The following is an 8,530-nucleotide window of genomic DNA, read 5'->3' as shown; positions in this document are numbered from 1 at the left end:
GTATTATAAATGTGATACAAATCGTTTTGAGAGTCATTTTTGCTGATGGAGATTTATTAAACTCTTTGTTATCAATTTTGAGATCACAGAAGAGTATGTATATAGTGTGTGCTTCCTTTTTGTTCTTTTATGTTATCTTGATTATTGATACATGCAGCCACGTAGGATTATATCTATGAGTCAAGTGAATATTGTGATATATTCATCGATATGCTAGTCATATAATAGATACAATACTGATAATGGTGAATGGAAATATGATCCAGTATTGATAGGTAATGGTTTGTTGTGTTTTAATATTCAGTTTTGTTCATGGAAAGTGTTAATTCTAGCCCATGCTTTACCATAACCAAAAAGAAAGAGTTGGGTCGAGTTGTATTGAGTGGTTATGGAATATCAATGTGGCGATAGGATGTTCTTGAAGTTCATGTCCCAAGTTCTCATATAGATATGTTGAGTGGGTGTAGAATATAAGTGTGGTGACAGGAGGTCCATGAAATTCATGTTGAAAATCCTCATTTAAATATGTATAAAGAGAACCAACTAATTAATTGTTGAGTTTGGTTTTAGTTTGATCCTGGAAGGTGTATGTGCCCCTTGAAGCAACTTAGTTGAGTGATTGATTTCCTCCTAAGTTTTCCAAGGTGAGGCTCTGTATCATTTTAGTATTATAGCTAAAGAGTTTGCAAGTTGTGTGAATTTACATGTTGTACATTCCTGATCAAAATTCTTCAGTAGGGTCAGGCAAGATGGTGACCAATGCAGAGTTAGCTAAGAAGGTTGAGGAGCAAGAATAACTTCTCCAGAGAGATAATAGTGAAATGAATGGGATATTGGTAGAATTAGCTAGTAAGTTGGAACACATGAAGAATGTGGTTGAGAAGAAAGAAATGAAAGAAGTGGAAGAGGAGGAAGAAGTACTAGATGATGATGGGGATGAAATATCTGAGAATGAGAAACCATTTTTTAAAGCTTTGAAGGCTTTGGGAGGAAAACCCACCGAGTTACCTATGTTTATGGGAAAGATGGATGCTGAATTATTGTTGGAATGGATTGAAGCTTTAGAGAACCACTTTGAGTGTGAGAAAGTTTCAGAATCACAGCAAGTTAAGTTGGCTAAATCCAGAATGAAGGGAGCAACCCTTACATGGTGGAATTTTGTGCAAAAAGAAAGAGTAAAGGAAGAGAAGAGGAAAATTTGTTCATAGAAGAAGATAGTGTCTATGATAAGAGAGACGTATCTCCCTAAAGACTATGAAGTACAGTTACATAAGAAAAGAAAAAATCTTAGGCAAAGAGATATGGATATTTGCACTTATACAGAAGAATTTTACAAGTTGAGTCTAACATCAAAATTTGTAGAACCCAAGAGTATCAAGGTAGCAAGATACCTAAACCATTTAAGGATGAACATACAAGAGGAGTTGTATTTGTTGAGTCCTAACACTATAGCTAAGTGCTATCAACTAGCTGTGAAAGTGGAAGAGAAAATCAAGAGGAGACAAGAAAATAACAACAGAGGTAGAGGAAGGTAGCCATTGAAAGGAAGAGGCACATTTAGAGGAAGAAGTCCAAATTTTCAGCCACAAACAAAGATACATAATGAAGTTACCAAGTTTGATAATTTCAGAGGAAGTTTTAGAGGTAGAAGGCCAAATTTTAGAGGAAGATCACCAAGAAGAATGAACAGGGAAATAAGATGTTACAATTGTATTAAAGAAGGTCATATGGCACATAAATGTCCAGCAAAGGCAAGCTCTATTACTCATGAAGAAAGGAGAATACACTTAACACAGGATGCTGATTTACAAGATAATTCAAAAACTTATGGTTATCCAAAAAAGGGGTAAGCACTTATGATGAGAAGAAAATTGTTGAAGATGCTTGTAAAAGAAGAACCACCCAAAAGGAAGTCCATTTTTCAGAATTGCATGTAAGTCTAGAGGAAAAGTTTGGAAGTTATTGGTAGACTCTGGTTCTATAGAAAATTTCGTAGCTCTTGAAATGGTGGAGAAGTTAAAGTTACCAAGAATACCACATCTGTATCCTTACAAAGTATCTTGGCTAAATAAAGGACGACAAACTATAGTGGAAGAGCAAGTTTGGGTGGAATTTCAAATTGGAGTACACAAAGACAGATTATTGTTTGATGTTGTTAATATGGATGCATGCCATTTACTTTTTGGCAGATCATGGCAATATGATCTCAAGGCACAGCATGATGGAGTGAAGAATATGTACACAATTACAAATAATGGAAAGGTCATTGAATTGATACCTATAGCTGAACCAAGTTAAGAAGAATTAAAAGCTATAGAAGCTAAGATCATGGTAATGGGTAAGAAAGAATTTTTGAAAGAAGTGAAAGGAAAGAAGTATCCACTCTTTGCACTAATTCCTGTACTCAAGGATAAATTGCAAAATGATGCTGAAAATTAGATTGAGGAAGAAAAATCAGAGATGGAATCTTCAAACTTGAAGGTGGAAGTGACAGAAAAGAAGAAACAAAAGGTAGCAGAAGAAGTTAAACCAATTCTAGACAAGTACAAAGAAATCATAACTGATGGAATACCAAGAAGTCTCCCACCTATGAGAGAAATCAGTCATTGTATTGATCTCATACCAGGTTCAACATTACCCAAAAAAGTTGCATACAAGCTAACACCACAACAAAATGAAGAAATGGCAAAACAAATTGAAGAGTTTTTTGAGATTAGTTTGATTGGTAAAAGTCTAAGCCCATGTGTAGTACCTACAATCCTAGCACCAAAGAAAGAAAGAACATGGAGACTATGCGCTGATTTGAGAGTACTGAACAAGATCACTATAAGGTACAAATTTCTAATGTCTAGAATAGAAGATTTACTTGATTGTTTGGGGAAGGCAAGATATTTTTCAAAGATTGATTTAAAAAGTGGGTATCATCAAATAAGAATTAGGCTAGGAGATGAATGAAAAACAACATTTAAGAAAAATGAGGGATTATATGAATGGAAGGTAATGCCATTTGGATTGTCTAATGCTCCCAGTACATTTATGAGACTTATGAATGAAGTTCTCAAAGATTTTATAGGAAAGTTTGTGATAGTGTATCTAGATGACATTTTAGTTTTTAGCGAAACAAAAGAGAAGCATTTAAAACATTTAGATTTGGTGTTGAGGAGGCTATAAGAAGTAAAGTTAATGATTAATTTGGAGAAATCCAGATTTATGCAAGAGGAGCTGACATACCTTGGATTTGTAATCTCAAAAGGAACACTCAAGATGGATCAATATAAGGTAAGTGCAATTCTTTCATGGCCAATTCCTAAAACTATTATAGCAGTTAGAAGTTTTCATGGTTTAGCCACTTTCTACAGAAAGTTCATTAGAAATTTTAGTCTAATTTGTGCACCTATTTTGAATACCATAAAAGGAGGGCAGAAGTGTAAATTTGTTTGGACAACAAAAGCCAATGAAGCCTTTGAACTTCTTAAGCAAAAAGTGGCCCAACAACCAGTCCTTGCATTTCCTGATTTTAGTAAAGTCTTTCAAATAGAATGTGATGCAGACAACATAGCAATAGGAGGTGTACTTAGTCAAGAGGGTAGAGCTATAGCCCTTTTTAGTGAGAAACTCAATGAAGCTAAAAAAAAACATTCTTCATATGATTTGGAAATGTATACCCTTGTCCAATCCCTTAAGAAATGGAGACACTATTTTCTGCCCAAGGAATTCATTGTATACACAGATAACCAGGCCCTTAGTTTTATAAACAGTCAAGAGAAATTGAATCATAGGTATATGAAATGGGTAGAGACATTTCAAGAATTCACATTTTCTATTAAGCACAACCAGGGAGTTGCAAATAAGGTTGCTAATGCGTTAAGTAGAAGAACTTTAACTACATCACAATTTCAATTGGAAACTATAGGGATTTCAAATCCAAAAGATATGTATGTTAATGATGTTGATTTCAAAGAAATTTATCAACCATGTACTAATTTGGATGAGAGATACAATCGTGAGTATGTTCATTATTTGATTGAAGAATGATTATTATTCAAAGGAGGATAACTTTGCATACCAGAATGTTCAATGAGAGATAATAGCATACAAGAGAAACATAGTGGAGCATTATCTAGTAATTTTGGACTAGATAGGACTTTGGAGTTGGTTTGTAGAAATTATTTTCGGCCAAAGTTACAAAAGGATGTGAGGAAATTTGTGGAAGAATACACCATTTGTCAAAAAAGCAAAGGTAAAAGTACCAATGCAAGATTATATCAGCCCCTACCTATTCCTTCAAGACCATGGGAAAGTATTAGTATGGATTTTGTTATGGGATTACCAAGAACTCAAAAGGGGTATGATAGCATTTTTGTTGTCATGGATAGGTTTAGTAAAATGACACATTTCTTACCATGTAAATCCACCAAAGATGCATCTTACATTGCACATTTATTCTTCAAAGAGATAGTGTGAAATCATGGATTACCATTGAATATTGTTTCAGACAGAGATGGAAGATTTGTAGGTCATTTTTGGAGGACCCTTTGGAAGAAACTTGGCACAAATTTATCTTTTTCATCTGCATATCACCCACAAATTGATGGTCAAATGAAAGTTATAAACAGATCTTTGGGAAATTTATTAAGATATCTTACAAAACAACATGGAGAAAAATTGGATACCATACTTGCTCAAGCTGAATTCTCATACAATGATACAGTAAATAGAAGTACGGGGAAATCTCCATTTCAGATTGTGTATGGTACACATCCAAGAGGAATTCTCGAGCTAAGGGAACTTCCAAACACTTTTTCGAGTAGTTCACATGGTGAAGAGTTTGCTAAAGCTATTAAAGAGGTCCAAGATCAAGTCAAGTTGTAGCTACAAAATTCAAATCAGAAGTATAAAGAAGTTGCTAATCAGAAATTAAAAGAAGTATAGTTCAAGGTTGGTGATTTAGTATGAGCATATCTAAAGAAAGAAAGGTTACCTCAAATGAAGCATACAAAGTTATTACCTAAGAAGGTTGGTCCTTGTCAAATTCTGGAAAAATATGGACATAATGCATACAAAATTTAGTTACCTATAGACATCGGTATTTCACCGATATTCAATGTTTGTGATCTCACACTATACAAAGGTTCTGAGACACAAGTAGCACATGAAGATTCAGTAACAATAGATTTGCAACAAGTATCTAAACTAGCACCACCTCAATTGGAGAAGATACTAGATACAAAAATAAAGAAGACTCCAAGAAGACAATACACTTAGTACTTAGTCAAATGGAAGAATAGACCAATGACAGAAGCTATTTGGATGGATGAGAACCAAATCAGAAAACATGGTTCATCAGTGCAACATCTCATCTCAAGTGGACTTGAGATTCATTCTATAGGGGAGTATGTTGCAGTGGCAAATCAGACAAATGTGACAAGAACTAACATTGTTGAAATTGCTACAGGAAGCTAATGTCATGTTTTATTTTTGTTTTTAAATTTTAATGTTTTCAATAAAGTCCTATTTGTGGTGGCATAACTGGAGTAGTAATTCAATGAGCTCTCCAGATATAGCCACATAGGACAACACATGTTTGTTTTCAGTTATGTTAGTTTTCTTTAATTTGGAGTGTTGAGTGTTTAATAAGTAAAACAAATCAAGTACTAGACAGTGACAGGAAGTTGGAATATTCATAAATTGCAAAACGGATCCCTATTCTTGCATGCGCAGACGTTTCATCTTCCTACTCGATTGAGAGGAAAGTTGTTTTAAAAAGGCCAGTTTTTATGTAACAGGGGGATCAAATATGAACTGAATAGAAAGTTTCATGTTTTGTGTTGATTTTAAGCATTTTCAGCTTGAAGTGTGATTTTTACTTTCTTTCCATCTTTTGAAAGTCGACATTCTGAAGAATCATGAATGTTCTAATTTTTGCAAATCGTATGTAAGTTGGTTATTTGAATTCCTTTAAAACTTTAGGGTTTTCAAGTTTTATTAAAAGGGAATCGATCTATGGTATTATAAATGTGATACAAATAATTTTGAGAGTCATTTTTGCTGATGGAGATTTATTAAACTCTCTGTGATCAATTATGACATCACAAAAGAGTATGTATATAGTGTGTGCTTTTTTTTTTTTTTTTCCTATTATCTTGGTTATTGATACATGCATCCACAGGGGATTATATCTGTGAATTGAGTGAATATTGTACTATATTCATCGATATGCTAGTCATATAATAGATACGATACTGATAATGGTGAATGGAAATATGATCCAGTATTGATGGGTAATGGTTTGTTGTTTTTTAATATTCAGTTTTGTTCATGGAAAGTGTTAATTCTAGCCCATGCTTTACCATAACCAAAAAGAAAGAGTTAGGTCAAGTTGCTTTGAGTGGTTATACAATATTAGTGTGGCAACAGGATGTTCTTGAAGTTCATGTTGCAAGTTCTCATATAGATATGTTGAGTGGGTGTAGAATATAAGTGTGGGGATAGGAGGTCCATGAAGTTCATGTTGCAAATCCTCATTTAAATATGTATAAAGAGAACTAGCTAATTAATTGTTGAGTTTGGTTTTAGTTTGATCCTGGAAGGTATATGTGCCCCTTGAAGCAACTAAGTTGAGTGATTGATTTCCTCTTGAGTTTTCCAAGTGAGTCTCTGCATCAGTTAGTCCTGATGAACCATAAAGAAATGGTGAGTTTCTTCTCCAATTTTTGTTTGTTGTGCTCATTGTAATGGCTTGACTTCAACTCATTCGATGCTATATTTACTTCTAGTTTCCACAAAAAGATGAGGATGAATAGGAAGATTCAAGAAATAACCAATATTCCCTAAGAAACATTCCTAGTATTCTGTTTGTTCTTTGTAATGTGTGGCATTACCACAATGAACAAGAGGTGTGGGTTGGTCTAATAGTTCAAATAATGAAGGCGATATAAGAATTAATGACAAGAGCACAAAAATTGAGCTACCATTGCAGCTATGCATGGAGGGAACACAAAAGAAAAATATTCTTCGAATTGCTTCTAACTATTCTTCTTACATTATTTCTTTCCATTTGGGTAACTTGGGGAGTGTGGCAATTATTAACTAGATCAAATAGTAAGGACCTTTAGGGGTTAAAATATAGGTCTGTGCATGCAACTATGTTGTTCATTGTTTGGAGAATAGTAAGATAATTTCTTTCCATGATTAAGTCTATTAGAATTCAAATTATGGGATATCTCTATTTACCAAACCATAAAACAAATCTAGGTTATTAGCACCAAGTCATTTCTGACATCACCTTTTTAAAGGATGAAATTGGGGAAAATTCCTCTTGGAGATGGAGATTTATTTAACTTGGTGTAAAGAAATACATTCATTCTATGGAATGAATGTATTTATATAATTATAATAATGGCTAATAGAAGAGAGATCAAAAACACCAAAATAACAAATATTATGTATTGAAACAAGAGCGAATGCAAAAGAAACACCAAGAAGAACAATTTTCTTAGCTCCATTGTCTTCATATCCTAAAAATAAATTTGTAACCTTTCATAATGCCCCCAAATTGTTTTCACCTTTGAGGAAATTGGCGTCAAAGTCACCTTTGTGAAAATGAGGAAAATGTTGTACTAAAGAATTAGGATACTAGAAAGATTAACTTGCAGATTAGTTCAAACAAAAATGTGAAATAATAAAAAATGAGCTAGCGCAAGATTCCACAATGTCTAAAAATCTCAATGATTTTTTATATTATATAAAATCCAATGGCCATATAAAATAAGTCAAGGATGAGAAGTACCTAAATCTATCAAATACATTGAGAAAGATATGGAAGATTCAAAGAAATATATAATAATTGCCTCATGTAAAATGCAAACCTTTGGCACATACCATGTGTAAGTTGTGTGAGGCTAACTCTTGGATCTGCCATGATTTCCATTCTGACAATTTAAGCAAACAAATATCCTTTGCGATGAATTTCTATTTGTGTTTCAAATTACTGCCATACGTACAAATGGATGGTTGGGTAGTGGCCACAAGAGAGAAAAATTTAAAAGGATGAATTAAGAATGATGAATGGGAGACCTAAATGGGTGATTTATATGATGTAACAAACAATGAAGAAGGATAATCACTATAATAATGAGTGATAGAATAAAGATCAACAACACCAAAATAATAGATATTATGTCTTGAAACAAGAGTGAGTGCAAAAGAAATGCCCAGAAGCACAACTTGCTTAGCTCCATTGTCCTTATATCACTAAAACAATATTGAAACCTTTCAAAATGCCCCCAAATCAATGTCACATTTGAGGAAATGGGAACCGAAGTCACCTCTCTGAAAATAGAAAAAATATTTTACTATAAAATTAGGATACCAGAAAGATTAAGTTGGAGACTAGTTTAAAGAAAAATATCAAATAAACAAGAATGAGCTAGCACAAGATTTCACAATGGCTAAAAAACTCACCAATTTTTTAGATTATATCAAATTAAATAGATGCAAAAGAAGTTAAGGATGAAAAATACCTAAATTT

Source organism: Cupressus sempervirens, chromosome 7 (genome assembly GCF_028749045.1).
Source record: "Cupressus sempervirens isolate cs-2001-9-10 chromosome 7, ASM2874904v1, whole genome shotgun sequence".
Taxonomy (NCBI): domain Eukaryota; kingdom Viridiplantae; phylum Streptophyta; class Pinopsida; order Cupressales; family Cupressaceae; genus Cupressus; species Cupressus sempervirens.
This window is presented reverse-complemented; position numbering follows the sequence as displayed.